General features: G+C 43.1%; 1 protein-coding gene across 2 annotated transcripts in view; it reads right to left on the reverse strand.

Annotated features, from left to right (window-relative positions):
- Positions 1-9,177, reverse strand: part of MAN2A2 (mannosidase alpha class 2A member 2) — a 185,109-nt gene extending 175,932 nt beyond the window's left edge. Inside the window, exon 1 of one of the 2 annotated variants that reach the window (XM_040342482.1) lies at positions 8,727-9,177. The gene's annotated coding sequence lies outside the window, so the exon portion shown is untranslated. The remainder of the gene's footprint in view (positions 1-8,726) is intronic. The other variant, XM_040342484.1, reaches the window with a different exon arrangement.
- Between the last annotated feature and the right edge of the window lie 3,583 nt (positions 9,178-12,760).

Below are 12,760 nucleotides of genomic sequence, written 5' to 3' on the forward strand. Positions count from 1 at the left end.
TCAATATACTTCAATGGAGAAGCTGCAGAAAAGCATGTAATGTGTTTTTGCGGAAATTTGTGTTTTGTAATCTGCCCAACAACAAATTGGCCCAAAAAAAATTTAAAATGCAATTTTTTTTTTTAAGGCCATTATCCAATTAATCGATACAATAATCAGCCAACTAATCGATTATGAAAATAATCGTTAGTTGCAGCCCTAGTCCTAAAAGTAAACCTGTTATGACACCAATATGGTCCTCAATGCTTCTACATTGCCTGGCTGCTATCCCAACTCTTTGGCTTTAGAGCCCTTTCACATTGAGCGGCAGGACGCATTAGCGGTAAAGCACCGCTAGCTTTAGCTGAGCTTTTCACCCCCGCTAGCGGCCCAGGAAAGGGTTAATAGCGACCAAAAAGCAGTGCCCATTAATTTCAATGGGCAGGGGCGGTGGAGGAGCAGTGTATACACCGCTCCAAAGATGCTGCTTTCAGGACTTTTTCTAACGTCCTGCAAGCGCACCTCCCCAATGTGAAAGCACTTGGTTTGTTCACCAGAGGGAAGATCAGCAAACAGATGTTCGCGGAGCTCCTTCCGCTCTACCTGTCATGCCAGAGTTACCCAGGGTAACTCTGCAGCATATTACTTTATAGGCAAAATCTTGTTGCCAAGTGGTCTACCTCACCCATCCAGATAGTGCAGGTAACCCTTCTTGTGTTTGTTTTTTCTCCCCTCCTTTTTTCATTTGTTTGTATTTTCTTTCTATTGTTTTTCTATTTTGCTTTTTCCCACTTTCACATTATCTCATCATCACATACACTTTTATATTCACATCCCCCTCACATTTTATTACTTTTCACTTTGCATCTGCGTAGTTTTCCGCTTTACACTTAATCAGTCATATCTTCACACTTTCAATCTCGCACACTCCATCTTCATCCTTTCACACTTTACTCACTTATCTCTGTTTTCACGCATTCACATTCCACACCTAACAATTTTTCCTTCTGTTTCTCACACACTATTTTACTCACATATTCTTTTCATTCACTTAAATTCCCACCTTAATGTATCGATATCTTCATTTACACCACTTTTACATTATTCGCCCACACACTCCATAAATTACTCACTTTGTACCTTGTCACACCTAATCAATCTTTATTTATTTTTTTCCCGTTGACTTTCTGTTTGTACCACAACTTAGGCTGCAACCAGCTATATGATGGGGTATTTTTCTCCATCTGGCCCGGCTCCCCTCCCGCCCTGCCTGGTTCCCCCCCCCCCCCCCCCCCCCTCCGGCCTCGTGCGGGGTCCATGGCTGCGACCTCTCGTAGGCCTGGGGGTTATCCATCCCACAGCTTGGTCTACATTTCCATCTCGACCCTCCCTTATCCTGGGTGTCCCTGGAGAGTCTCCTGCTCTTGGCGGCATGATCACTGTTTGGCTACCGGTTCCGGCTTTTGACATTTACCTTGGGAACTACATGCTTTTGAATTAATATCTGCAATAATGACTGTATATATAATAGTATAACACATATATGCTTGTTTGTTGTTTTTTCAACACATCTCATCATTATGTACATATTGTCTTATAGAACTTATGCCTGCAAACTTTCTCCCCCCTGAAGAAGACCCACACCAGCAAAAGGGTCGAAACGCGTTGGGGTCTCTGTGCATCAGTCAAATTACTATATTGTTCTATTTATATCTATTTATTGTATTTATATGTTCTAAATGAAATTTTTGAGTCCATGGTCCAATGTGGATTAGATGGTTTTTCCATCTTGCAATTTATTTGTTTTTTAATAAATTATAATACTTTTCTACATCTCTATTGAATAATTGTATAGCTGCAACTCAAAGCCCCTAGGGGTACTTTTCCTTTTCTTCAAAAATCTATTCAGGGGTGTGCAGCACTATAATCTACAACATGTATCGCCCTTTCTTTGCTGTCATGCCTGACTTAGGCACACAGAAGGGCCAGCAGGGACCAGAATACATGGCGGGGTAGTTGTCAATTGGGTACTTTCAGGAGTTTGTCAAAGTGAACGAGTGGCTGTAAATAAAGCCTATGGTCTGCTTGACAGATGTAAACCGAGTGTAAAAGCCAGAGCTGCCACCAATACAAGCCTCATCTATGAGCCAGTCCAAAGCAATAAGGGTACTTTCACACAGTGCACTGTAGCGTTTTTACCGCAATTTTCCTGTGTTTTTTGGGTTGCCTGCACCTGTGAAAAATGGAGTCAAAAACCTCACCAAAAACGGAAAATCATGGCGTTTATTTTTTTACAAATACGATCGTGGTGTGCATTTACGGGAGGCTGCGTTTTTGGCGTAGGTTTCAAAACCGCACCAAAGAAGCAGCATGCAGGACTTTTCAAAATACACTGCATCTATAACACAGTGGTGTGAAAAGTCCCATAGGATTTGAAAAAGGAAACAAAAAACATTTTTCTTACTTTATTTTGCAAAGAAATAAAAAATAAATAAAATAAAAAACGCAGGAAAAACGTATTTGTGTAAAAAGGGCCCTAATGTGCAGGCAACACTGGGGGAAGTTGGTATACATAGAGAGTGGCTTATAGAACATATAAAAGATATCAGCACTAAAAATAGATTTTAATACAATTTTTCTAAATAGAACATGGAGGTGGTGTAACCCAATTTCCCACTAAAAATATGTAAAAAATAAAAAACAGTTTGGGTGAAATTTAAATTTGGCTTAGGGTGTAGTCACCCTAAGCCCATTGCACAGTACCCGAGCAGGTTTGACCCCCAAAGTCCAGTTTTCTTGACTGGTGCAATCACTATGCACAGTTCAGCCTTACCCAGTCCTGCTGGAAGAGGTGCGCTTGGGCATGGCTCAGTGGGACTTGGGCATGGTTCACATGAGATCCCTGTGAGACAGAGGTGATGACACAAGCATGTTCAAGCACAAGCCAGCAGGGGCGAATCATTCTTGGGCACGGTACAAGGCAACCATGACTAGCGCAATTACACCTTTTAACTGGAACTGAAGCCAAACCTGCATTTTTTTTTAACCTTTACAAAAGAAGAAGGATCATGGTTTACATTAGGGTTGTCCCGATACCACTTTTTTAGGACCGAGTACAAGTACCGATACTTTTTTTCATGTACTCGCCGATACCGAATACTGATACTTTTTTTTAAATGCAGCCAGGTGTCCCCAAATGCAGCCATGTGTCCGCTAAGACCGGGCAAGGGGAGGGGCTATACATGACGGCGCGGCGGGGGAACACACAGCTATTCAAATGCAAATGACAGCTGTTGTGTTCCCCCAGCGCATAGTAACTAGATGTCGGCAGCGGCGGGGGGGGGGGGGGGGGGGGAGGGTTTTGACTTGGCTTTGTCTAAGGCGGCAGCAGCTCTCCTCTCCCCTATACGAGGACTGCTCTGCACTCCACCCACACTCGTGGCATCGGGAGTATTTGCGCGAGTACAAGTACTAGCGCAAATACTCGGTATCGGTCCTGATATCGATACTAGTATCGGTACAACCCTAGTTTACATAATGTGCCATTTCCTTTGCCTTCTCTTCACACAATGTCCTGCCGACCATCCCAGCATTATGTGAGAGGAGATTGGCTTCCGATAAGATCTAACCTTCCCTACTCTGTTCAGAACCAAGTTTGGGTTGGATTTACATTTAGAAATTAGAAAGCAAAAGATGTAGCACCAGCAGCAGAGGTAATGGAATGACACATCTGTTGTCGGTGAGCCTCCTATCACAGCCTGCCAAGAGAAAGGACAGACTGGCATATTTAGAAAGCAGTCAAAAGACTAAATGATGATGTATAAGGTACAGCAAGTCAGAACACAACACATTTCATTGTTAATCAGTGATGAGAACAATTAAATGTTCTTTCTGATTGGCCGTCATTGTTCTCTGCTATAATAAATGAGCCAGGTTTGGCTTACTCCCAACAGTGACCAGGGTAAAATGCTTTTGTAGGATGGTGACAAGTATAGAACGAAGATGAGGTATTACAAAATGGCCCTTTTCACTTCTATAATCTGAACCTATGCTCGGCAAGGATCGGAACATTGATTTTCACCATCAAACTCAGCTATATTTTATGTGTACATCATCCAGTGCGGTCATTCTCAGCCAGGGTTCCATGAATCCCTAAGGTTCCTCCAGAGCAGCCATTCTGAACCAGGGTTCAGATGAGCTGGAGTGAGTTACACCCTAAACACGAGTGCAACATATTCCTCAAGGTGAACGTTTCCTTTAACCACTTAAGACCCCGACCATTATGCAGGTAAAGGACCTTTTTGCGATTAGGCACTGCGTCGCTTTAACTGACAATTACGCGCCCATGCGACGTGGCTCCCAACAAAATCCTTTTTCCCCCCCACAAATAGAGCTCTCTTTTGGTGGTATTTGATTACCTCTGCGGTTATTTTTTGCGCTATAAACAAACAGAGCGACAATTTTAAAAAAAAAATCAATATTTTTTACTTTTTGCTACAATAAATATCCCCCCCCCAAAAAAAAAAAAAACTACTAATGCGATCAGCGATTTTTTTGTGACTTATGGCAGACACATTTTTGGGAGCATTGTCATTTTCACAGCAAAAAAGCACCGATTACTGTGAAAATGACAATTGCAGTTCAGGAGTTAACCACTAAGGGGCGCTGTAGGGGTTAAGTGTGACCTCATACGTGTTTCCAACTATAGGTGGGCGTGGCTGGACGTGTGACGTCAGTGATCGTCTTTCCCTATATCAGGGAACAGACAATCACTGACACTGCTACAATGAAGAACGGGGAAGGTGTGTTTACACTCATCTCTCCCGTTCTTCAGCTCCGGTGACCGATCGCGGGACACCGGCAGCGATCGGGTCCCGCGGGAGCGGTCACAGAGTTTTGGACCAGGTCGCGGGCGCGCTCGCGACCCCACCGCTGGGCCTTAAAGAGGCACGTACAGGTACGTGATTGTGCCCAGCCGTGCCACTCTGCCGATGTATATTGTCGGTAGGCGGCCCTTAAGTGGTTAACCACCTCCCGCCCACCATATAGTAAACTGTTTTTTTTTTTTTCAATTTCTTAAATAAAAAAAAAAAAAAAAGTCCACCCCTCACATTTTTGTGAATATTTCTTATAACTTTTCATGTGACAACACTGAAGAAATTACACTTTGCTACAATGTAAAGTAGTGAGTGTACAGCTTGTATAACAGTGTGAATTTGCTGTCCCCTCAAAATAACTCAACACACAGCCAATAATGTCTAAACCACTGGCAACAAAAGCGAGTACACCCCTAAGTGAAAATTTCCAAATTGGGCACAATTAGCCAATATTCCCTCCCCGATGTCATGTGACTTGTTAGTGTTACAAGGTCTCAGGTGTGAATGGGGAGCAGGTATATTAAATGTGGTGTTATCACTCTCTCATACTGGTCACTGGAATTTCAACATGGCACCTCATGGCAAAGAACTCTCTGAGGATGTGAAAAAAAGAATTGTTGCTCTACATAAAGATGGCCTAGGCTATAAGAATATTGAAACTGAGCTCGGGCAGCAGGGTCAGCCTGTCAGGGATTAGACCATACGCCGCACACTGCATCAAATTGCTCTGCATGGTTGTCGTCCTAGAAGGAAGCCTCTTCTAAAGATGATGAACAAGAAAGCCCACTAACAGTTTGCTGAAGACAAGCAGACTAAGGACATGGATTACTGGAACCATGTCCTGTGGTCTAATGAGACCAAGATAAACTTATTGGGTTCAGATGGTGTCAAGCGTGTGTGGCGGCAACCAGGTGAGGAGTACAAAGACAAGTGTGTCTTGCCTACAGTCAGGCATGGTGGTGGGAGTGTCATGGTCTGGGGCTGCATGAGTGCTGCCAGCACTGGGGAACTACAGTTCATTGAGGGAACCATGAATGCCAACATGTACTGTGACATACTGAAGCAGAGCATGATCCCCTCCCTTCAGAGACTGGACCACAGGGCAGTATTCCAACATGATAACGACCCCAAACACACCTCCATGACAACCACTGCCTTACTAAAGAAGCTTCGGGGAAAGGTGACGGTCTGCCAAACATGTCTCTAGACCTAAACCCTATTGACCATCTGTGGGACATCCTCAAATGGAAGGTGGAGCAGCACAAGGTCTCTAACATCCACCAGCTCTGTGATGTCGTCATGGAGGAGGGGAAAAGGACTCCAGTGGCAACCTGTGAAGCTCTGGTGAACTCCATGCCCAAGAGGGTTAAGGCAGTGCTGGAAAATAATGGTGGCCACACAAAATATTGACATTTTGGGCCCAATTTGGACCTTTTCACTTAGGGGTGTACTCACTTTTGTTGCCAGCAGTTTAGACACTAATGGCTGTGTGTGGAGTTATTTTGAGGGGACAGCAAATGTACACTGTTATACAAGCTGTACACTCACTACTTTACATTGTAGCAAAGTGTCATTTCCAGGGCTGTGGAGTCGGAGTCGGGGGAAATTTTGGGTACCTGGAGTCGGAGTCGGCAAACAATGCACCGACTCCTACTAAACTTAGATTGGAATAAAAAAAAAAAAAAAGCAATGTCCCAATTCACAAAAAGTTATAATTAAAGGGGTTGTAAAGACAAAAATATTTTCCTCTTAAATTAAAGTCTGACAGTAGCTGATAAAGTAAAAGGTAATGTTTTGCATTATAACTAGTTTGATACCTGTTGAAATCGAGCTGTTTTATTCACCTCCAGCACTCCTGAATCGTTATTCTCACTGACTTCCTGGTTTGCGGTACGCATTCATTCTTGCTACATCACGGCCTAATGGGAACTACAGTTCCCATTAGGCTTAGCCTCCATGCCTGTGAGGGATAAGAGAGCATCTTCACGCAGGGCTGTAGTCATAGGGAGGGGGTGAGCACATTCTGCTTTCCACCATGCAAAACGGCTCAGATGCTGGTGGAAAGCAAGAAGAGGAGTGACAGGAAATTGCATTTTCAAACCTGGATTACTGTATTTTGGAGGTCAAAAGTAAAAACGAGGTAAGTGATATTTAAATGCTCTAGCTTACAGCAATCAATTGATCTAATAAAAAATGAACCTTTAGTGTTCCTTTAATGACTTCTCTACTGTAAGAATAAAGACCAATGCATGCAGTGCCTCACGTAACCGCAAAACGAACACGTTAAGTGACCGTGAAGAAGCATGCTTTTCATGTGCGTCACTATATGGCACGCAACGCACAATTAGGAGCTGCAATACTTATACTTTCCATAGTGTTGTGTTCTGCTGTTACAGGGAACGCATGTTAGAGAACCAGTAAGTGTCCAAATAAAAAAATTCCAACAGGAGTTTTATAAAGCACTAAAAGAAGTTGAAAAGTATGATCGCTCATCAAAACTTACTGTTGAAGAAGCCATCCTTGTTTATCCAGAGATCGTTAGTGATGTGGCCAGAATAGTTACTGCAATGCCACCCACCCAAGTCAGTGTCGAAAGATTATTTTCAGCCCTAAAAATAATAAAGTCTGACTTAAGAGCCTCTATGAAAGAGGATCTGGCAGAGGCAATTCTCTTCCTTAGAACTCTACATTGAATTGATTTGCATTTGCTAAGCCTAGAACTACATTTCAAGATTAATATAAACCATTTCTAGGTTTTACAGATTTTGTTTTTGGTTCATTATAGATAAGCTTTGTTTTTGTTCTAAAACAACCAAATAATGTGGTTTGTATTTTTGAACTGGTAAAGATCCTGTTCCTGATGTTTATGCCTGCTGCTACTATCCAGCCACTTGATTGATTAATACAAAAAAATTAATAAAACGTTGTTTTCATTGTGTTTGTCTTTTGCTTAAACTGTGCAATACAGTAGACTGTTGGCTTCCCAGCCAGTAGTCCTGTGGTAGGTTGCGTTTCTTTCCCTCAAGGAATGTATAAAATACATTCGCATATTAATACAGAGGAGATACAAAAGATAAAAATACTTATATCTCCCTGGTTGATGGTACTGTCCCTCATGTGTTCTACAACTATGTGTACTCTCTGGGATCTAGAATATCTTTGTCCCTGTACTTCTACTTGTTTTCTATGTAATATTTTATTAATGTTTTAATAATTTCATTTTGTGTTTATGGGGGGAAAAAAAAAAACACCCTTTCAAAAACATGAATAAAATTATCAATATTTTTTTTTTTTTTTTATTGCTAAAAAAAACAATCACATAAAAAAAAACAAAAAAAAACACACACACACCACACACAATAAAACACATTACATAATATTAATAGTAATACAATAAAAACACTATTAATACTGCTAAAATTACTACTTATAAATAAAATAGTATTTTAGTAATATTACAGTATATTTTATTGTTAATGTATGATGAAAAAAAAAATATTGTTAATATTATTCATTATTAAGAATACCTAATTCAATTATATATATATAAAAATGTTACATTATTATTATTGAATTAGGTATTCTTAATAATGAATAATATTAATATAGTTTTTTAAAAAAAATATATATTATTGTTATATTCACAGTATTGTTATTTTTATATTAGTGACAAGCTTATTGTGTCCCAATATTCTTTTTTTTATATTATTATGAATTAGTGTTAATATTAAACAATAACAATTAGTCACAATAGTGATATAATGTTACTATGAATATATTTGTATTATTATATGAATTGTATGGTAATGATAAATGTACACAATGATGGTGGTAGTAGTGGGGAGTGGGGTGTGTAGGGTGTCGGCTCACCCCGGTGCTGCGCCCTCCTGTGTCTCCGGTATCCGGTGTCTCTCCGGAGGGTCTCCACGTTGGTTCGGTGGGGTGGTCGGGCCTCCTCCTCAGTGTTCTCCGGTGTGTCCCCTCATCCCCCCCCGCTCCTCCTCCTCTCTCCGGTCCGGCGCTGTGTATAGAGGGGACCCGCTCCTCCTCATACACCGGCTCGGGATGATGATGGGGAGGATTATCGGTGTCCGCACTCACAGGAACAATAATAATAATAATGACAGTGAGCCGCCTCCATAGACCGGAGCGCACTCCTCCTCAGTCACCGCCGTCCTCCTATACCGGGCTGGAAGACATGACCATAGGAGATATACATAAGTCCCGGGAAGAGTCCATCCCGCTCCCCCGGCTACTGCCCGTCCATGGTGAGGATGGTGAGCCCGGCTCCCCGCACTTCCCTCCGCCGCTCAACCAATCACATCACCCCGCACCTCCGACACCTTTCTATTAAAGGGACAGCGCGCCACCCACACAGGGGACAGAGCGCCCTCTAGTGGACAGGAGGGATGCCTGTATGACTCAGTACCGTGCTGGAGCCAACCATACACCATACAATCTGTTTGTACCATCTCCTCTGCTACAAGGATCTCTGTATTTGATACATACGAAATATATTTAGGTCCCTCCTATTGATACATATTTTTGGTAACTCTAAAGCCTCATACACATGATCGAATTTTCCACAGACAAAGCGTAGGACTTTTGTTCGAAGCGCGTTGGCCAGGAACTTGTCTTGCATACAAATGGCACACAATTGTCGGCCAACAAACACGAAACTACATGTTTTTTCAGCTCTTTAGCAAACGTTGTTTCCGTCGGGTCACGACGTATTTACATAAAACACGCCCCCATCACATCCATTTGAATTCCGCGCCCTTACGCCGCCAAAGATACACTACGCCGCCATAACTTGCGGCGCAAATTCTTTGAGGATTCGAAAAAAAAATTTACGGCGGCGTAGTGTATCTTAGATACGCTACGCCCGGCAGAGAGAAGCGCCGATCTACGTGAATCTGCCCCTACATCTTTGGTCCTCTATACTTTAAGAGTGCCTTCCCGCACTCGCCCCCCCTCGCGCACTCACCCCTTCACGGTCCCCCCCCCCCCACACTTACCCCTCCATGTCTTCCCCTCCTGCACTCACCCCCCACACTCCCCCCTCCACGGCCTCCCATCTCGCACTCAGCCCTCCACAGCTTCCCCTCATGCACTCACCCCCACCACGGCCCCCCCACACTCACCCCTCCATTGTCCCCTGCACTCAGCCCCTCCATGGCTTCCTCAGCTTCTCCTTTAGGCCAACCCGATCCACCTCCTGTCCTGATTGGTCAGGAGGAGACCCAGGAGACAATAGTAAATATTGATTCGCTAGTGTCACAAGCCTAACCTTTTTTAAGCCAATTAAAGCGTCCGGCTCTAATCATGTGGCTTGAAAAAAAGAAAACTTATAGCCAGATTCACGTAGGCGGGCGCAACGTTAGGCAGGCCTAGCGTATGGCATATACACTACGCTGCCGTAAGTTAGAGAGGCAAGTGCTGTATTCACAAAGCACTTGCCTCCTAAGTTACCGCGGAGTAGCGTAAATGGGCCGGCGTAAGGGCGCCTAATTCAAATGAGGAACAGGGGGGCGTGTTTTATGTTAATGACTCGTGAGCCGACGTGATTGACGTTGTTAACCAACGGCGCATTGCGCCGTCCGTGTACATATCCCAGTGTGCATTGCTCCAAAGTACGCCGCAAGGACGTATTGGTTTCGACGTGAACGTAAATTACGTCCAGCCCTATTCACGAACGACTTACGCAACCAACGTAAACATTTCAAAATTCGACGCTGGACCGACGTCCATACTTAACATTGGCTAGTCCAACTTTTTGTTGGACTAACTTTACGCCTGAAAACGCCTTACGTAAACGGCGTATCTTTACTGCGACGGGCAAGCGTACGTTAGTGAATAGGCGTATCTCACTGATTTACGCATTCTAGGCATAAATCAGCGCATACGCCCCTAGCGGCGGCCTAAGTAGAAAGCTAAGATACGACGGCGCAGACCGTCGTATCTTAGCTAGATTTAAGTGTATCTCATTTTGAAAATACACTTAAAGATACGACGGCTTGGATTCAGAGTTACGCCGGCGTATCTACTGATACGCCGGCTTAACTCTTTCTGAATCTAGCTATATGAGTCCGGCACCCCGCATGCAAACTAGGGGGGGGGGGCGGCACCCCTGTGCCCCCTATGAACCGGCCGCTCCTGGTCTATAGTCCATCTCTTGAGAGAGCAACAGAGGGTCACTACCTTCCTACATACAGTCAGATCATGAAGAACAAATGTAGCCACCCTCTAATACAGTGTTCTCAAAGTACTGGCCCGCGGGCCATTTGCGGCACGCGGACCAGTCAAAATGGCCCGCAGGCAGGACAGAAGTTGGAGGAACAAAAAAAAATTTTTTTTTTTTTTTTTGTGAGCTGGCGCTATTTGGTGGTGAGCCGTTGGTATTACAAGTTATTACCACCAGATGTGAGCTGGCGCCATCTGGTGGTGGCCGTTGGTATTACAAGTTAAGCATTACAAGTTAAACAGCAATTCTAATGTCATTTTACACTATTTTCACTGCCATCTTCTTCCCTCTAATTAGAACCCCCAAACATTATATATATTTTTTATCCTAACACCCTAGAGAATAAAATGGCGATCGTTGCAATACTTTCTGTTACGCCGTATTTGCGCAGCGGTCTTACAAGCGCAATTTTTTGGGAAAAAATTACACTTTTTTTAATAAAAAAATAAGACAACAGTAAAGTTATCCCCATTTTTTTAAATATTATGAAAGATAATGTTACGCCGAGTAAATTCATACCCAACATGTCACGCTTCAAAATTGCGCCCGCTTGTGGAATGCCGACAAACTTTTTTACCCTTTAAAATCTTCATAGGCGACGTTAAAAAAAATCTACAGGTTGCATGTTTTAAGTTACAGAGGAGGTCTAGTGCTAGAATTATTGCTCTCACTCTACCAATCGCGGCGATACCTCACATGTGTGGTTTGAACACCGTTTACATATGCGGGCACTGCTCGCGTATGTGTTCGCTTCTGCGCGCAAGCTCGTCGGGACAGGGCGCGTTTTCTGGCTCCTAACTTTTTTAGCTGGCTCCTAAATTCCAAGCAAATTTGTCAAACCCTGACTTACACCAGTGCTGGTGGTAATAATGCGCTCGCTGACACCAGTGCTGGGGGTTAATAATGCGTTCGCTGACACCAGTACTGTTGTTTTTGAAGTTTGAAAGTTTGCATGCGGCCCCCCATGGCATATGAAAACTTGTCTTGTGGCCCTCAGGTAATTTGAGTTTGAGACCCCTGCTATAATAGGAAGAAAGATCACAGCACCAAAAATAGGAATTTGGGGATCTGGAGGAGACTAAGAGCAATAAAAGTGAATAGAATGGATTTTTTTTAAGTGTTACTAAAGCCACAACAGTAAAATCATTCTGTATATGCAATAAAGCGTGTTTGTTATACTCACGGTGGAACCTAAGGGGTTAATCCTCCACATTCTGTAAAAAGGTTTGATCCTATCTATTCTGATACTCCCCTTCTTCCACAGTCCTCAATCCATCTCAATATAGAACAGAGCTTTGGGGGCACTCTGCACATGCTCAGTTTGATGTGTATTGCTAGAGAATTTTTTTTATTTCAGGAGGGTGCATAGGATCAGCACAAGGCCAATCAGCACTGTCCAGACAGAGGGTCAGGGGTTATGCAGCCTCATAGGACAGTCAGAGGAGAATTAAAACTTCTCCTTTAAGCTTTAACCAGTGCTCTACCAGACACTAATAGAAGTCACAAGACTGCAATATCCTGCTAATGAGAAAAGGTATTTAGCCGTCTATATTTACTAAAATAATTTCATTTCCATGTTCTGTGTACTGTGGGAGACAAGATATAGTGAATGCAGGTTCTCGGTTTAGTAACACTTTATTAACCAAAGTTTAGTGTCACC

This window comes from Rana temporaria, chromosome 3, assembly GCF_905171775.1.
Source record: "Rana temporaria chromosome 3, aRanTem1.1, whole genome shotgun sequence".
NCBI lineage: Eukaryota > Metazoa > Chordata > Amphibia > Anura > Ranidae > Rana > Rana temporaria.